The sequence below is a fragment of the Talpa europaea genome (genome assembly GCF_964194135.1).
Source record: "Talpa europaea genome assembly, chromosome: 5".
In the NCBI taxonomy this organism is placed as follows: Eukaryota; Metazoa; Chordata; class Mammalia; order Eulipotyphla; family Talpidae; genus Talpa; species Talpa europaea.
In genome coordinates this window covers 50,852,852-50,872,681 of record NC_140071.1, presented here as the reverse complement: position 1 = coordinate 50,872,681, position 19,830 = coordinate 50,852,852, and positions in this window count along the sequence as shown.

Here is a 19,830-nt window from a genome sequence, read left to right as displayed (position 1 = left end):
ACTCTGTTCTATGGAACAAATTGTTCTAAGGTCTAGCTCTACTTCCCTTGCCATTGTTTGTTTTTTTTTAATAAAAAGCATGCACCTATGGAATTCTTGGGCATGCACTTGAGTTCAGAATAGAAATGAGAGAATCAATTCATGAACTACTGTCCATGCAAGGGTAACCTCAGAAAATCCAGCCTGGTGGCTTAGCTTTAGGAATGACTTCCTTCCTCTGATAGGAGAAAAGATGTTCTGCTGCTTGCAAAGATTTCAAGAGCAGAATAAATTGAAATGAGACCATTTTCCACAAGAAGACTTGTTATTTGTTAGGTTTGGTAAACGGGCAATTGATATTCAAATTATATGCCTATATTTCAGACTGTGCATCTGGGAGCTAATTTAGTGGGTCCATTTCCTATTAGCCATGTGTTTCTAAGTGTTTCAGGTTGCTGTGTGAATTAGGTCCAGGGAACAGTTTAATTTTATTCTCAAAGTCTGATGATTAAACAAGCACATGTCAAGCTGCTATAGCTTGTCTGTATCCATTCTCTGCTCACCAGGTTTTAAAATATCTGTTTCATCCTTTCAATTTATTGTTTTGATGAAAAGATGCCTGTTTTGTTTTGTAAAATGAAGTAAAGTCAACAATTTTGCAGGAAATATTTCTGTAGTGGTTTACAAGTGGTTTACATGTTTCATCAGAATAAATTCAGCCCTGATAAAATCTATACTAAGAGAAGAAGGTAATGATCTGGGACAAGAAGCTTCTTTATACAACTAGAAAGTTTCCAAGATGAGAGAGACACATGACCCAGAAAAGCCTGATTGTGCTGAGACCAAGCAGGAGCCCTGGAAAATACCATCCATCTCTTCCTAGTCCCAAATTCTACTCCAGTTGTCAGTACAGTCTCCAGAATGTAATCTGAATTTGATTGGGCTTAAAGGCAGGACCCTGCCGTGGCTCTCTCCAGTGTCTTACTACAGTCCATAGCAAAACCTTGGACTAAACTGGATTCTGGACCCACTATACAAAGGGTTAGATTTCTTTGCTGGATTAAAATAAAGCAGCTCTTGTGGGATCCCAGGACCCAGGGTGGCCAGCTCTACTGCAGCTAGGCCATGCAGAAAAAAGTAGACTTTCTCACCCCAACTTTGATTCTGACCATATCCTTAGGGCCTCATAAGTCAGTGGCCATTTGAGGGTAGAAGATCTTCAATTTAGGATCTTTGTCCCACTATAGTTGGCTAAATGCAGGAGCTAGAAATGTGAGCACAGGCAAAGATCCTTAGTCTCTTCGCTTATTCTTTGGCTCTCCTGGCACTTATTGCCTGTCTAGCAAACTCTGTCATTATCCTCCATGATGGTCATTTGGAAAGAACATTCCTTTGTCTTTGGTTGATTCTAGAGAAACTGGATATATTGATCCTGATTCTTACATCTACCTGTTCTTTCTTCATTATCTCCTCCATTGTTGATTTCAAGTCCAGGTCAACTTTAAAGCCTGGAGGTACCCTGAATACCCCAGAAATAGTATGGACCGAGGGCTGCTCAGTTCATGGCCCCCTCTCACTGGGGCACAGCTGCTGTTGCCCTTACTAAGGAATCCTTCTTCGACACCAGACAAGAATGGCATTCCAGGGCCTCCCTGGTGGCACAAGGGGTTAAGCACCGCACTATGAAGCATTCCACAGCCTTTGCAGCAGGAGTTTGATCCCCGGCCAGCCAGGGAGAAACCCACATGGCGAGGCAGACCTCTCCTGTCTCGCCCACTGCTCCCCTCAGCAGTGTATTTGTCAGTCTGCCTGTTTTGTTCCCCACTCTGTCTCTGGTGGATCCTCTCACCCCCCGCATCTCTGATCTGTACCCCAGTTCTTGTATGCATAAATAAATATTAAAAAAAAAAGAAAAAGAAGAATGGCATTCCAGAAACCTTAAAAAAGTGACTCCTAGACACTATTGTTGGGGAGAACTTAACAAGTCAGCAAGTCACCAACCACTTGATATCTGAATCCCACTTACACCATCCCTGCGACACTAGCCATGCTGGAGGTGCTCAGATGACTTGCATTAGTCTGGATACTATGCAAAGCAGATGTCAAGCAAGAATTAAATATGCAAGAATTGTATTAGTAGAAATTCCTGAATGGACGAAATAGGAAGGAGATTGAGAAGGCTAGGAAGTGTCACTAAGATGCAATTCTAACCCCTAGTGAAGGACAGAGGGAGAATACTGGGTGAAAGCATCTTAGACTTATGCAGCTCAAGGAAATTTCAACAAAGCCTTTGAAGAGTCCTTGAGCCTAGAGTTGGCTGGAAGAGGAGTCCCATGTTTCCTTGGACCGGATCTGCTTTAGTCTTCCTGCTACACATAGTCACCGACAGTAGCCAACAGCAGGCATGTCCTCTGTGCAGATCCAAAGATCCAACCATGGTGCTTGTTCCTCCTCCCCTAGGCCTCCATGGGCTCCACAGTCAATGCTGTCCTGTCTCAGCCCATACCAGAATAGGGGAGAGGAACCCAGGTCCTCTAAGTAGAACCAGTCCAGAACAGAGAAGAGAAACCAAGCCTCCTTCTCATGGGAGCTTGGTCGAGTCCTTGACCATGGATCCATGGATCAAAAGCCTGGGTTGATGCTGGTTGATGGGCTGTGTGCAGGGTCTACAGCATCTAGAATTGCATCTTAGGAACGCTTCCTAGCCTTCTCGCTCTCCTTCCTATTTCTTCCATTCACAAATTTCTGCTAATACAATTCATTTCATTTTGACCCAAAAGTTTAGTTTTGCTTATAAGAAAAACCCAATCAATACAACTTCTCAGAAATTCTTGCCCAAAGTTCATTCCCAATTTTCACCTAACCCCAGCTAACATATTTTAATAAACGCAAATCAGAATTTGGAAGGTGGGGGTGTCCCAATGGGAACAATGCTTTGAACTGTCTACTGACTCAATATCTCATTGTATCTCTCTTTCTTTGTAAAAACAGTAGCAGTTCCAGGGCAATTGGAAATGGCTATTTTGTAAAACCTTGAGGAAATAGGTAATAAATAAATAAATAAATAAATAAATAAATAAATAAATAAATGCCACAACAAAAAAATAGTAAAGCCTCTTGGAAACTCTTAGTGACACTGTATAATATTATGGCCATTGGACTCCTTCATTTATCTGAAGAGAACCTGAGTTTAGCCACTGGGGCCTCTAGAGGACATTACAGGACTTCACCCCTAGAATGTGACTTTGGGTGTCGTCTTGATAATGAATCTGATGTGAAAGCATTCTCATCTTGTGGACAAAAGTCAGGCTTTTCAGATAATAGGCTGATACCTACTATCTTGTGTCCAGGCTTTGCTGTAAGCAAATTTAGAGAGTCACAGCACACATGCATGAAAAGAGAAATCAGCTGAGGAAGAGCTTCCAATGATATTTTGTGATTTTTTAAAAAGAATTTTTATTTTTTATCAATTATTTTGATAAAAATGTGAGATGTGAAATTTAAAATATTGAAAATTGTAGAAATTTGTCCTGTTTTTCCTACAACCTATTTGCAGTGCAGCCAATATTACATCCTGAGCAGCTAAAGGAAGTAAGTAAAAAAGGAGTTTTCAAGGAGGAAAACTGCTTAAAAGTGTAGATTCCATTCCAATAATAGACCAAAGATAAATACAAGAACACAGATAACAGATTTATAGGAAAACACAGTGGTTTCTAAATAGTGTCTTCTAAAACAACTTGGACGCATTTCAAAAATATTGAGTGGAGTCTAAGAAGCCACAAACGCTTGCTGCTCGGCCATTCCATTTATATGATGTTCAAAACTAATTTATGTAATAAATGTCAGAATTGTGGTGCTCTAGGGCAGGGTGGGGGGAGGATTAACTGAAAGGGAGAATGAGAGAATCTTCCGGAATAATGAGCATGTTCTCTGTCTTGATTTGTGTGATGGCCACATGGTTGGACACATTCAATACGTGCCAAGTCCAGCTCTCACTCTCCTGAGAGTCGGTTCTTAAATAATCAAGATAATTTTGTGAGCCAGTTATTAAACCATTGCTAATTTGAAGTCAGCCATGATGGGAGTATTTAAACCAAGAAAATCAACAAATATTACATTAGACTTAATTTTTCCCTAGAGAGTCAGCTTGCCAGTACATCCTTAGATATATTGGTCAAAGTTCATATACACTGAAGTATACACTGAAGATTCATAAAGCTTACTGTATATAAAGTAGCCTTCAATAAAGCATACTAGTAGCCAAAAGGTCAGGTGGGGAGCAATATAATAGATGCTTCAGTCAGTAAACTATTCCAGTTGTCCATTCATGACATTCAAGCCCTCATGTGCCATTCAAATCTTCGAGTTCTGTTGTCTAAAACTGAGGCTTGCCTGGACTGTAGCAAATAGCTGGTTTAGCACTGAGGCCTCTTGAAGCTGTTGAGCTCATTTAATTCACATATAACTGATCTCAATGCAATATTTATCCTATTTCTTATCCCTACTCTTACATTCTTACAATATATACATATGCACCCTACTTTTAAAAATATTTAATATGTAAAAATCTTAACATTTCAAACAGAGCAAATATTATATGACCAAATATTAACTCAGTTCACAAAGTATTCTTTTTAACCGAGTAAATCCCCCCATTTTCATTATCTTTTGTCTTGTGGGTTTTTTAAACCTTAGAAAGGGCACAATGTCTCTGTGAAATTTAAGCGATACAGAAAGGCAAAAAAAAGGCCTCCCCCCATGCCATCTGGAGTGCTACTCTCTAGCGGTAGCCACAGTTAAATGTGAGGATTTAATTATGTCCAATCTTTTTCTATATTTTACACAAATCTGAATATATAAGTATACACACACATACACTTTTATAAAAGAAAATAGGATTAATCGTGATGTCATACAACTTGTTATGTTTACTTAACATTGCATGGTCATCTCTCACATCAGCATAGATCAGCTCTGCCTCATGCTTTTCAGAAGGTTCATAAGATATGTACTATTTATCTCATCGTTTTCCTATGGCTGAATATTTAGGCCTTTTCCAAACTATCATTACAAAATGCTGTAATGAACACTCTTTGATTAGGTTGAAGTATTTGAAATTACTGTTTTTGTCTATCAAAACGGTTGAAGTACAGACATTGCTGATGCGCCATACTGTACATTTGTATTTCTATAGGGTATGCTTCTTTAAGTGATGCTGGAGAATCAAAGCACAGGTGCATTTCTTGTTTTGCAGCCACCTAAAAGATTATGCCTGTTTATACTATTCTCATTTACCCATGCCATTAACAACAATAAAATTTTCAGTCTTTTTGGGTCTTGCTAGAAAATTCCATCTGAGTGATTTGATTTGCTCTTCTTTCATTGTTATTGAGAAGGCAAAACATCTTTCTGTGTGTTTACTGCCTCCCATTGCTTTTAAAATATTGCTCAGTCTTCCTACAGCTTCCATACACCCATATACCTTCCTATTTGAAAAAAAAAAAAAAAAAAGAAAGAACCAAACCTGCCTTTGAAAGAATTAAGGAGTATATGCCTCTCATTCAAAGAACCCCTGTAAGCTGTAATGGATTGTTTTTCAGCCTCCACTTTTCTGTTTGTTTTTGTGATGGACACACAGATACGTATTGTTTTTACACAGACTGAACTGCTTTGACCTCAGACTCCTGTTTTCTGAATCTGAATCGCTTACAAAAGTCACAAGGCTTTGTTTGGAAGAAAGCAAACAGTAGATCCCAGCAAAGCCGAGCCCCCTCCTAGCCATGTAGCCTGCCTGCCAGCAGGGGCCTCTGCAGCTCTGAAAGGCCGGGCCAGATCTCCATTTTCTCACTCCTAAACAAGCTTCATCTCTCTTCTCAGCACAGAGGCAATCGCTAGCTTCTGCTTAGGCAGACTAATTTACTGAATTAAAATCGGTTGGCTTCCACCAAAGCAATTAGTATGCAAATTACCGGTATATTACCTGCCGAGTCATAAATTACATTGACAAACTTAATATTCACAGATTCAACATACCAGTGTGGGTAATTTTTCTATTTTTCAGTAGTTGTAAACCAGGGCGATTCATCGCCTTATCGAACCGTTACACATTAAATCAACAGTTGAAAAAGTAAGCATTTTTCAAAGCTTTCTGTTATGAATTCTTTCAGGAAGCAGCAAAGTAGAACATTAAACACGCAATATGTCTAAGTGCACTAAGTGGTGAATACTTTTAAACTCAAACAGTACTTTTGTTACTCTAAACACACACACAAACACACACACAAGAACGGGAAGTCTATAATATAATACAACTCACTGAATCTTCTTTGCCATCATGAGTACCAAATATTTCCTAGTCCAGATTCATACTCTTGTGAAGAATCATTAATTCCCAAAATGTGGTTCAAGTTTATGCTGCTCAGAACTAGAAAATGACTGGTCAGTAAGACTCAAGCTTTGTTAATTGTCCCCAAGGTGTTTAGCTGTGGCAGAGCATTTGAAGTTCAGACATTAACTCATTAAATTCATTATATTCACCCTTTTTTTTTTCCTGTTTTGAGTAAATAAGTTATTGAGTCTCAAGACTGGAAAAGGATAATATATATCCCTGGAAAGGTCAAATCTAAGCACACTGGCATAGTCCTTTTTTCATTAACACACAGAGCAACCTGAGCCCACGTTCTGTGCCAGGTCAGGCAGATGAATCCTATCCCCAGAGAAATTTAAGGGTTGTTAGAGGCAAAGCCCCTAAGTTCCTCCCCTCCTGATGGAACCGTGAGGTAAGCACTGATCACTGAAGAGTAATGGGGACCCTACAGGCACCTTGTCCACATGTGGCCCCAAAAGTTAATTCCTCTGTCCACCTACCACCCAAATAAAACTACCATTCCTTTAAAATTCTAGCATTGCTACTAAGGGAAGTACATATTTATTGATTAATTGGGCAAGGAAATCTGAGAAAGATTACTAGAGCTGAGAGAATCTCATTCACAGATATGCCGATAATGCCAAATTGCAAATAAAACCCTGTGACTGATATATTAGATTTGGTGCTTATATTTGGAAAGGATTTGGCTTGCATAGAAATATTTTCTTTCAGATCACATAAAAATGTCCCCTGTGAAGATGGTGTGATGGTTATTATGTGTCAACGTGACTGGCTCATGGAATGTCTAGAGAGCTGGTTCTGTGTTCTTTCTGGGTGTGTTTGTGAGGGTATTTTCAGAAGAGATTAACACTGGAATTGGACTGAGTAGAGCAGATGGCCCTCCCTCATGTGGGTGGATCCCATCCAATCCATGGAGGGCTTGATTGGAGCAAAGGGAGGAAGGAGGAATTCCCTCTGTGCCTTAATGCTTGATATATTGATTTTTCTCCTGCACTTGGTGCTCCTGTTTTCAACATTTTAGACCCAGACTATAATCTACACCATGACTGTCAGCTTGTGGAAGGAAAGAAGTGGAAAAGAACTGCCTGCATAACTAGGAAAAAGATATGAGGGTAACGAAAGAAGCAAAAGGAGAAAACTATGAAAGCACGCATTTGATCTCTTCCTCCTTTCCACAAGCAATCCAAAACTACAGAGCCTAGCAAGAGACAGAAAATAGCAGGTATACATCAACCACAAATACTAGTGTCCGTGTACATAGATTGGACTCTGAGAGTATTGGGGCTATTACCATGAGCTGTGATTTGTAGCCTGACTTCACCTAAAGGTGTTTAAACTTTTACTTCCAGAGGGGAAGAAAATCCATGTGTTTGCACCTACTACTCCATTTTCTCAGGAGTTTAAGGCTCTTGCCAAGGGCCGTGGGAGCAGACTCAGGCCTTCCCAGCTCTAAGCTGAACTGAGGGAGTGCAGAGCTCCAGGATGATGCTCAGATCTCCCTGGTGACACTCGGGGAAGAATCCCAGCCTCACAAGGACGTGGCTCCAAAGACTAGAAGTGACCGCAGACCAATGACCCGGATTGCTAGAAGGAAGTAGTGTCCAACAGATAATTAAAAAAAAAAAAAAAAAAGCAAAACAAAACACAAAACCATACAAAAATATTTTCCTGCTATTTTGTGGAGACAAATTAATTTTATCATCTAGGAGTTTCAGTCCCTTGTTTCTTGGCCTTGCTTACCCGCTGCATTACTGATGGGAAGGTAAGAGAACAAGAGGAGTATTTTCACTTTCTCCACTTGGTCTAGGAATTGGATTACAGTCACATGGTTCTAGAACTGTGACACCAGTGGATTTATATTTTTAGAGACAACTGGCAGAGTATATATGGAAAAGAGGTCAAAAGTGATAGGAGTATAGACAACTTGTAGGCACTTCCTTTCCCAGTGTCATCTTACTTTGCAAGTGATAACATGTAAGCACTTTTTGTCCTCCTTTACACACAGGGAAACAAGGCAGGCAGTGATTAAGTCACTGGCTTGAGTCAACCCAGCAAATTATTACCCATGGTTGAGAATTCAACCCCCCCTCCTAATTTCAAATCCATCCTCCTGCCTGGAACCACAGCCATTTCCTCTTTAATCAAATGCACCTTGTTAGGGTTTATGAAAGTGAACCTTCAGAATGCAAAATACATTTCCCAAAAAGCAGCATGGTCACTCACTGCAGATTTTCATGAGAGCAAAATACACATTTTTATCATCCAAAGGAAAGATTCTAGAATTTTCTGTCCTTCTAAATAGTAGTTATTATTATCTATGCTTAATTGAAAGAAGACACTTCTTCAGAAATGGAAAGAGATACAAACCAAGTGCCCCGTACATTCAGTGTCAAGTACTCCATTAGAGAAGTCAGGGCAAGTCACAATAAAAAGTTTTGTGTATTCATCCAGGGTAATAGACCTCAAAAAGGTTATAATACATAGATATATACACATAGTCTTATAAAAACTGTATAATTAATAAGCAGCAAGGAGATAACCTGAAAGTCAGGTAATTCGTTGCCTTGAAACAAAACTGTTCAAATTCTCTTTTTGTTGGCCTATGAATATAGGCTGTGAACTCAGCTCAGCAAGAAAGAATTGCTGCAACTTGGAGGAGGCACTCAAACCCACCATCATAATTTAGCTGGAGCTAGAAGGAAATCAGTCGTAATGTTAGGGAAACTTAAAAAAAAAAGGCAACTCATTTTCTGTGTTGGAAAAATTGGAAAGGAGGCAAAGGAGAAGTTTGAGGGAAAAATAGTGAAACTCATTTTTGAGTCCTGGCTTGCAAGCGTAAGGTTGTTAAAAACATTGACCACATCACCAAGGGTAAGGTTAACTTCCCTCAGTCCCCACATTGGATCATAGGAGTAGAGGTCAAAATGCACAATCACACAGAAAAAGGGTTTTATTGACACTTGTGGGCTAACACCAATTCCTAAATGAAATGAATATTGAATATTCAATTGAGAGACAACCATGAGACCCACGGTGGTGGGTAAGTTGGTCTTGGAGCAGAAACTTGGATGAACCACCCTGCCTAGGGGACCACATGGAACAGTCACAGAAATCCTATAGTCTGCCTCCTTTGGGAGCTGAAATAAAGTTGAGTTATCAAAAAGGTGATGGCCTGTCCTTTCTGGGAGGACATATAAACTAAAAGAATGGCTCACAAATTCACTGGTTATATACAGCACTTTGGGGGGCTACCATAGCACCCAGGTATCTAAAAACCCTTGTGTGCCCAAGCCCTTGTCATCTTAGAGGTCAGTCAAAAATAAACCAGCACAAACAGAGAACCAACATGAAACCAAGTATCCCACCTTTGTACAAGGCCGTCATGACAGATAGTTTCCCTTCCCACTTAGACGCCATCTTCGGGAAAGAAGCAGAAGGTGAAAGCATCCTTCAGAGGCCAATTGTTTCTATTTTAATGACACAGTTTCCTAGAAAAATAGTTTAAAATTTCATCAGACTCAAATTAGTTTAAAGACTTGGTAGAAAAATCAAATTATCTCTTATTTGTTTAGCATTCAATGGTAGAAAAACTGAAGATACTGCTTTCTACAGTTGAGTTGTACTTATGCTAAAATTTGTAGATATCCAGGGTAATATGAGTTCTACCTCTACAGCTGTTATTTTCCTGGGATATTGGTAATATGTTTCATATTACTATCCTGATTTCAAATTGGAAGTGAGTATATATACCTGGAACACCAGTTTTACAAGCAGATTCAAAGCTGAGAAGTAATGATGTACTGATAGAACCAATGTATCTCAATGACTTAAAAGGAAATGAAGTAAAATGTTGATGATGGAACCACTTAAACATCACTTTGCTTCTGTCTTCTTTATAAAATAAAATCATATTTAACCTGAAAAAGTTTCAACAAATCTGGTAATGTGTTCTAAATGTGTTCAAATTTCCTTGCTAAGAAAAATTGTCTTCCGACATGTGAAAAGAACTTGTACATAAGGGTATCTTCCGACATGTGAAAAGAACTTGTACATAAGGGTACCCACCACTGTCACTGATGAAAGACAGGAAAACTAAATATGGCCACATGGAGAACAAATGTGAATTACAAAGTGGTGACCTTGCTATGAGCCTGGCGTCCAGAATGGAGAGTAATGGCTGGCCATAGTCTCCTAGCATATGAGATGGTGATCAGCTCAAAACAACATGATTCACAATGAACAATAAGAAGTATGATGTTGGAGGGAAAAAAAGTACTTGCTCTGGAGTCAGACCTCTTAGCTAAATCTCTAGTTGTATGAGCCTCAACCTATCCACAATATGGGGACCAAGGATAGTTATTCTGTCACTGAGTTGCTGTGAGGATTAAATGAGATGCAAAAGATGCAAAGCATTTAGCACATCACCTTGCCCATAATAAGCTCTCAACAGATAATAACTATATATATCTCTATACCCACACAGTGGCTTAGCAGGAGCATGTGTGAAAAAGACTTGCAGTTTTAATTGACTCCAGCTTCAGCATGAGCCAGTGATTTGATGTGGCCTCCAAAAATAACTGATTTGTTTTCAGCTGTTTTTAAAGAGTCATGGTAGGCTGAATATGTGAAGCAACAATTTTTGATGGATTCCACGTGGACAGACTACAATGGGAACTCAGTATTAATGCCCAGTATCTCACCAGTACAACCTTTATCAACTTAAGCCATCCAGCTCTGAGAACTTAAGACAACAGCAGCACTTAAAACCATGGCTATGAACAACTGGACAGGTTCAGCCTAAAAAGAAGAATAAGGGCAACATGACAGCTGTTTCAAATATTTTTAGGACTGTCACATGGGAGAGGAATTAGTGTTGTTCAATGGGAAGCCAAGCTGGTATAAACAATCTTTCTACTCTCCTCCCCTCACCACCACAAGAAAGAAAATTTTCTAGCTAGGAAATTCATAAGGAGTTTGGAAGAGGCACCAATTGGCTGAAAGAAGAAAATGACAAAAGAAGTTTTACTCTACTGGAGCTAGAGTTATCTGGAAATTATATTTCAGCCTTGAACCTTTTTGTTGTTGTTGTTTTTGTTCATTAAGCATGGAGGATCATCTCTGGAAAAAAAATCCCTTCTGGAGCATTTGGTCAGCCTTGTGATTAGACAGACTTCATTATTTTGATCCCATTTTCAGAAGATGAAAATGAAATCAAGGACAAGCACTTCTGTTGATTCTGAAAGGAGATTGGATCTCACTGCTCTGTTTTCTCACTGTTCACAGCCCTGCTTGTGACATCAGTGGAATTTGATGCCTCTTATCTCCATTAACCATATCCTTGGAACTATGAATAAGGCAATGGTTTGGGATTTACATATGCTAAATTTTAAGCATTCAACACCCTAAAAAGAGTGCTAGGAAATGTTTAGGTAAATAGCTAGCTATGTAGCCCAAAGCAATACGTAGTGACTTCAGCTTAAATGAGCATGATTTCTTGAACACCATCAAATTTTCATGTGTGCATTGCCCTAGGACTCTCTCTGTTTTAAAATATGCTGCATCCCCAAAGAACCAGAATCAAGTGATTTGTATTCTAGTCACAATATAGGGCTTTTATGGAGCAAGCTCTGATTTCACTCACCTGATCACTGCATCTAAATGAGAAAAATGAATCCCATTCACAATGCAAATATGACAGAAAACCAGAAATCATTCTGCCTTATAATCAAAACCAGAAAACTGTTATTGTAGCTCTGCACCATTTCCAGTGACTCTTAATTCACTGCAGAAACCCTATCCTAAATGAAAGTCTGGGCACATTGACATTGTTTCTGCTAAGGAAACACTTTGTCTTAGTGGCATCATTTCCAAAGTCATGATAAAATTGACTGACAATAGTTGATTAATTGGACTACTTTGTTCTGGTCACATATGTGTTTATGAATAAAAATTTGACTTCAATCAGAGCCAGACAGAAATTAAGTAATTAGGATGAGTGCCCTGATGACTTTTATTAGAGATGGGAAATTAGAGAGCTTTCTTGAATTAATATTGTATTTTATGATCACTATGAACTTCTCGAGGTAAATCTAACACTATGGCTGTTGATTCAGAATATTTAAAGTACTGTTTGAAGTTTCCCTCTGGATTCTTTTTTCTTTTACATTTTTCCACAAGATGTTACTTGGCAGCAAACTTCAAAGGATCCAACAGTGATTTTCAATTATATTTATTATTAGCTCTATAATCAGCCAACATATTAAAAAGAGCAAAGGCAGTAACTTGGACCACTCAGGAATTGGCATTAAGTTTCAAAGTTGCATTTGGCTCTTATAGATGGTAACAGATTTGGTGAAGATTTTATCCCAGTTCGGTTTTGTTTTGTTCCAGTTCTCTACCCAGTGCTTTCCCAAGTTTCACTTTACTGCCTTCATTATAAGGTAAAACTCAAATAAAAATATTTTGGATGTTTTTCTTTAAAAAAATATTAATGGATCCTTATGCTATTATTTCCCTTGATTTCTTTCTTTGATTTTAGGATTCATTTCAATACATTATTAGATCATTTCTAAAATTACATTGTCATGAATTTTCAATGATGCTGATTGCTATTGATATGGTAAAATACCAAAAAAATGTTATCGTAATTATAGGTAAATAATATTACCCTAAATTGAGAGACCTAAGGAAATAGAACCAGTGAGTCAGTAGATGACACTTTTTTTTCAGGGTTTCAAGTAACAGTTTCTAAGTTTCATCTTCAAATTTAGTTGGAGACAATCCTCTTCACCTCACACTTTCCTGACGCTTCAGAACTTTGTCCCTGCTATGAGTCAGTTTCCCTCAGGGAAACTGGGAATTTATTCCGCAAAGAGGATGTTGCTTATACCAATAGCCACATCAATCAAATGCTCTGGAATTCACACAAAGAATAAAGGCTTTATTCAAGGTGGGATGTTATATTCTTACAAGCCAAGGCAGCATTGTCAGGGGGAGGGATCATGGACAGAGACACTGAAAGGTGAGGACAGGGTTTGAGACTGAAATGGAAGGTCTGATCTAGTGCCCATTTCTGAATAGGACAGGTTCACTTATTGGTATCTGTTACTCTTCGGTAGCTAAGCAGAAGAGGCCCCAAGTACCCATCCTCTCGCAGAGGTTCTTTCACAACCTCCCAATAATTTATGGAACTACAGCTGGAATGGGTGTCAACGGACCAAAACCAGCAACCACTCTCAGACCTGGCCATATGGAGTCAGCCAAATTCCAGAGGCTAGTTACAAAATTAATGCAGCATGATGATCATGCACAGACTTAGTTGATCATATTGAAAAATATAGAGAGTGCTTCAGTTTTTACTTGCCCCCAAAGCAAATGCACAGAGCACTTCCCTCCATGGTAGTTGCCACCAAACACGTTTACAGGCAACTTGTGCAGATTCGTTGGAAGCATGCAGTGCAGATGGCTTGTAGGTTTTATTTTCCCAATGGCCCCTTCATAAGGTTAGAACAAGGCCATAGCTCTTCATCTTATTTGATACTTGGAATGTGATTCTCAACGTACAGCAATGCTGAAATGAGTACATTTTGAACATTCTCAGTTATAAGATGTTAGGGGCAAGAACTTAGTCAGCAAAATACAGGTTTAACATCTTTTATCCTACTAAAATCGCAGGAGATTATAAAGTGCACTGACAGACAATTCATGCACTTTATAAGATCTATACATTTTCCAAGTGTACATCTCCTGCTCTACTACATCATTACAGACAATGATTGCATTTGCTGCAGACATGTACAGGTTGAATAAAGAGAGCAATATTTGGCTCAAAATGAAGATGCAGGAACTCAGGTTAGCTAGAAGTCAGTGACCTTCCAGTCTTGAAAGCCCAGCAGGACTACATAGAGAACCCAACTATCCTCCAGTCCTTCACTCTCTTAATTCACCGAAACTGATGTAGAGGGGCAAGAACGTCGGTTACCAGGAAAGCAAGAGCAGAAGTGAAAGGTGCATTTGTTCAAGTAGTTTATTGCCAAACAGAAATATAGTTTTAAAAAAGACCATCAAGACTTTAGCTCAACTAAGGAGGAGGTTGTTGCCAATCAACTTCTAGTCTTTATTACAAAAACTCAGCATGACCTGCAAAAAGAAGGACCCTTTAAATCTGAGTTCCTTCTCTACTTATAAATGGGAACAACAGCAACACAGTTACCCCATCACCATCACCTCCACCTCCATCAGGATCCAGAAGCTCATAGAAACTATGTATAAAGTCTATTTAGAATAAAATGAATTTGAAGATATAAAGTCTAAGAAATTGATGAGTGCTTAATTTTGCAATTCATTGTGTTTCCTGCATAGAAGTTTTAATATAAAATCATAAATTTGGGCCTCCCCGGTGGCGCAGCAGTTGAACACTCAGCTGCGAAGCTGCCTGCAGCGTCTGCAGCACCGGTTCAATCCCCGGCCGCCAGGCGAGGGTTCCACATGGCGCAACAGACCTCTCCTGCTGCCCGCTGCTCCCCTCAGCAGTGTATTTCGTCAGTCTGCCTGTTCTGTTCCCCGCTCTGGCTCTAGTGAATTCGCTCACCCTCCCATGCTTCTGACTGTACCCGGTGCTTGTATAAATAAATAAATCTTTAAAAAAATAAAAAATAAAAAAATCATAAATTTGAGCTGTTATTACTAATTGTCACAAAATTCAGCTACCCTTTAAGTTATTCTCTCTCTTAAAACTCTTGTTCTTCGAAAGTATTTCTAAGCCTTCATGGGTCTCTTCATAAGGAACCCTGAGAGCACTTTTCTCATGGAAACCCAATTAGTTTATCTTTACATTTAACCTGTTGTTTAATTTTAACTACTTTAGCCTCCATTTTAGCAATGCAAGTTTAGGGAAGTGCCAGTGGGAGGATTATTCAATGCTTGCATTGTCTCTTGTGCTTGAAAGTTATACTGAGTGAGCATGGTCTAACCCAGTGGTGTTGGAATCTGATAGTTTCCTTGCAGTGGAAGGGAAAACAATGTTTTTTCCTTTAATTGCATTCAAAAGCTGTGACTAGTATCACAATTACCATTGTATAGTACAGAGGTCTTTTTGATATACTTCCCTTTAAGAGGATTGTCATGTAAAAACCTGTTTTTAAAAAAGAAAATAAAAGGAGGTTTATTTCTCCCTAAAACAAATCAAAACATTAAAATAGTTCTAAGGTTGAAGTTTATTTTCAAGATCAGATAAGGTTTTGCCAGGTCAGGAAAATGTGAAAGAAAATATACCAGACTGTTCCAGGGCTTTCTAGGAGTAGAAAAGCAATGTTGAATCCCCATTGTGGCCTTGACACAAGAAAAATGTGGACATTACTCGTGGGGCCTGTTGCTCTCTGAAGACTGCTATATACCTGTTCCAGGACAAAGTCTAACTGAGGCATCATTTCCGAAGTTGTAGATGTCCAGTCCACAGGGGAGTGCAGATTGGCTGATTATTCTTCCTACCAGAAACATTACAGACAATCTTCTTTCCGTAGCATGCTTACATCCAATTTACTTCATTAGCAAACAAAAGGAAAAATTTAAATGAAAACCTCTAACCCATACAGGAACAAAATGTATTCACTTACACATAATCACATGCACATACATAAGCAAGATGTGTCCAATCCTGAACCACTGTGCTTTATAGTCTGCAAAAAGCATTTGTGACCATCCTAACAGCTGTGTGATAGATGGAGTGCAGTGGAGGAGGCAGCTGCAATTAGATCCTTTTTTTCAGCTATTGACCTCAGACATAAGTAATCAGTTATTCTGACAACAAAATCAGATTGACTTAGAAACAAACAACAGAAGAAATGGCGGGTTAGAGGATGTATTCATGGCAGGATCCACATGCACTTTGCCAATCCAAGGCTCACAACCCCCCAAATAACTTTGGTGGGACTTCCCTCTCGGTTTTGGTTAAAGAGGAAACAGAGAGGAAACATCTCACCCATGTGAGATGCAAGATGGTGTGGGTCCTGTAGTTTCCTGATTTGCACATGCAGGGGCACTTTCCAGACTCCTGATCTCATTTAGATAGGTTTGTGACTACTGATATTCATACAGGTAAATCCAAATCCTTACAGTGGCTTTTTCCAGGGTTTCTGAGCTAATGAATTATATAGACTCAGGGCTTTAACTGGGATCACCAGGCCCTTGACTCCATTTACCTTAAACATACAACACATTTTGCCTCTCTCTCTAATTTCAACTTCTGTTACCTCTACTCCTTCTGGAATGTTTTCCTTTAGAACCAGTTAAGTAGACAGATTTGAAAAAAACCCAGATATTAGCCTCCTAGAATCTGAGAGAGACCATAGCCCAAAATGACACAAATCAAAAAAAAGATACACATTCCACTCCCTGGGCCTAACTCTGGCAAGGACATGCATAGAATTCCCACCCCGCCCTCCCCACCACACACACCCCCTCTTCAAGTGTAGATTTAGTTGTGCCCCTTGTAGATCACAAACTCCATTTTCTTCATCCAGCATAAAAATTGAACCAATTTTAGCTGGATGCTAAATAACTTTAAGAAAGAACCACTAAAGTTCCATTGATATTGTCACAAATAGCAAGATTTCATATTTTTAAAAGCTGTGCAGTATTCCACTAAGTATATACACCACACCTTCTTTATCTACTCATCCGTTGATGGACCTTTGTTTTGTTTCTATGTCTTTGCTATTGTAAATAGTGATGCAATGAAATAGAAGTGCATGTGTCTTTTCAGATATTCTTCAGATAAACACCTGGAAGTGGAATTTCTGGTTGTATGATAGTTCTGTTCTTAATTTTTTGAGGAATCTCCATACTGTTTTCCATAAAGGCTATACCAGTTTACATTGCCACCGATAGTGTACGAGTCTTCCTTTTTCTCCATATCCACACCAACACCGCTGACTCTAGTCTCTTTGATATAGGCTGTTCTTACAGGAATGAGGTGATAGCTCATCATGGTTTTAGTTTGCATTAAATTAATTGCATTTAATTTGCATCTTTATTGTAAGTGGTATTGAGCATTTTTTCCATGTGCATATTGGCCATCTGAATATCTTCTTCAGAGAAGTGTCTATTCAGCAGTTTTACCTATTTTTGTTCGGGCTGTTTGGTTTTTGTTGTCAAGTTGGTATTTTTTTTAAGATTTATTTATTTTTATTTAAGAACCGGGGTACAGGCCAGATGCACAAGAGGGTGAGAGGATTCACCAGAGACAGAGCGGGGAAAAAAAAAAAACAGGCAGACTGACGAAATACACTGCTGAGGGGAGCAGCGGGCGAGACAGGAGAGGTCTACCACACCATGTGGGTTTCTCGCCAGCCAGCCAGGATGGAACCCGCGCTGCAGAGGCTGCGGACAGCTTCACAGTGAGGCGTCAACCACCTGCGCCACCAGGGAGGCCCTGTTGTCAAGTTGTATGAGTTCTTTGTACGTTTTGGATATTAACACCTATTGTATGATGTGCACACATCTTTCATTCAGTAAGTTGCCTTTTCAGTTATTGCGTTTTATTTTGCTATCAGAAGCTTTTTAATTTGATGTAGTCCCATTTGTTTGTTTCTGCACTTGTTTCCCTTGCCATTAGAATTGAGGGCATGATGCTAAGTGAATTAAGTCAGAATCAGACAATCCCTGGATGGTTTCACTCAGGTAGAATATAAAGAAAGCAAATAAACTAATGAAGTTCAACAATGAAAACTCTTACACTGACAACAAAGTAGTGGCTACCAGAGGAGAAAGGGAAGTGGGGTGGGAAGGATGAGCAAAGGGAGTTTATTTGATAGCGCTGAAGGTGTGAGAACTTAGTGACAGATATTGTATGATAATACCAAGGAAATGTACACAGTTTTGTAAACCTATTGTAAAATCAACTGCAGTAGAACCTCTTAGCCAGCAAATGTCCATGGAAATCCAACCTAATTCTGGGGTATTCATTTATTCAGTCACCATATAGTCTTCAAATCCTATTGCTGAATCTCCCGTGTGTAGGGCAGTAAAATTGTTTCCTAGTAGAGGAAGTTTTAGAGAAAATATTTAGGTACAAGAATAGAACCCTTCTGAAAAGTTCGGTGTTTTTTTACGGCAGAGAACACCATTTTGGTCATGCAGTGTGTACCTGAGAGCGGCAAGCTAGTGCTTGAATTTCTGAGGTTAAACTCAGCTCAGAACTAGTATCTAACTCCATGCATAGAGCATTACTAATAAGGATGTGGGACCCCTGGCCCCTTCCTTCTCTACCACCTGCTCCTTGGTGCAATTGCTTATATGTGAGAGCCTCCCCAACAGGACAAAAAGCAGAGGATAGTCATCCCTTGGGAATTTTTCACACTGTGAAAAATTTTTCAGCTGGCACTCCTGAGGGAAGATGAAAAGTTGATTAACTTAAGTGGCTGGAAATAATACTGGGGGTAGCCCCTTCTGGTAACTTATACCTTGCTATAAGAACTCTCCTGGCATGGGTAGCATGGCAGCTCCAGATGCCAAGTCCAATGTCAGTACAGCCCAAAGCAACAACTTAAAAACTTCTTTGGGTCTCATTTGGCAGATGTGCCCCCTAGATGACTTAGCTTTTAATTAGGAAATTCAAGCCAACAATGCTGTGCTGCCTGCTACACACTTTTGAAGACAAGGGAGCCAAAAAGATTCCCCTAGTAGCTAGAAGCTTGCCTATCATGTAGGATAACCGTATTGAAATGGGTATCTAATTTATACTTAAGGTATAAAATAAATTTACATTCATGTAAAACTTCACATTTTCAAGCACTTTTACATTCATTGTGTGTGAACTAGACAAATTTCATTATCCTCATTTGATAGCTAAGGATATTGGGCTTCCCAGGAGTTAAGTAACCTCTCCCAGGACACTTGACCCACTGATAACAAAGCCAGTACCGGAATCCCTGGGTTCTGATCCCTGTCCGAGGTTCTTGCACATACACAGTCTGTGTAATTGCTTCTTAACAATAGCTTAAATTTTCATTATCCTGCAAAAGAAATTTTTCTCATCCCTGTTCTCTCTCACCAACTGTATAGCCCACAGAGTCTCCCACACGAAGCAAAATAAAAGGGCACACTCCTGGAAAGGGGAGGTGGGTGGGAATCAGAAGCTGCCACATTTTCTGCAGGCTTCCTTGGAGGAAACCCTGTTGGGACTCCTCTCCCATTTCACACTGGCAGATCCTCAACATACCAAAGGAATAAACTTGGCCTTTTCAGAACTTTCTCCTTCTGTCCCCACCTCCCCCACCCCCCTCACCCCCCCAGGGTACAGGGTGTTTTAAGGGATTGCATGGGAGTGAATGACTCACATGTGGGGTGGTAATAAAATACTGGGAATGAATACCTACAAAAAAGCAGAAAAAAACTGCAGGACTCAATGACAGTGAGAGCTAATCCACTGATGAAAAAGAATTACTAGAACTCTCAATTCCAAT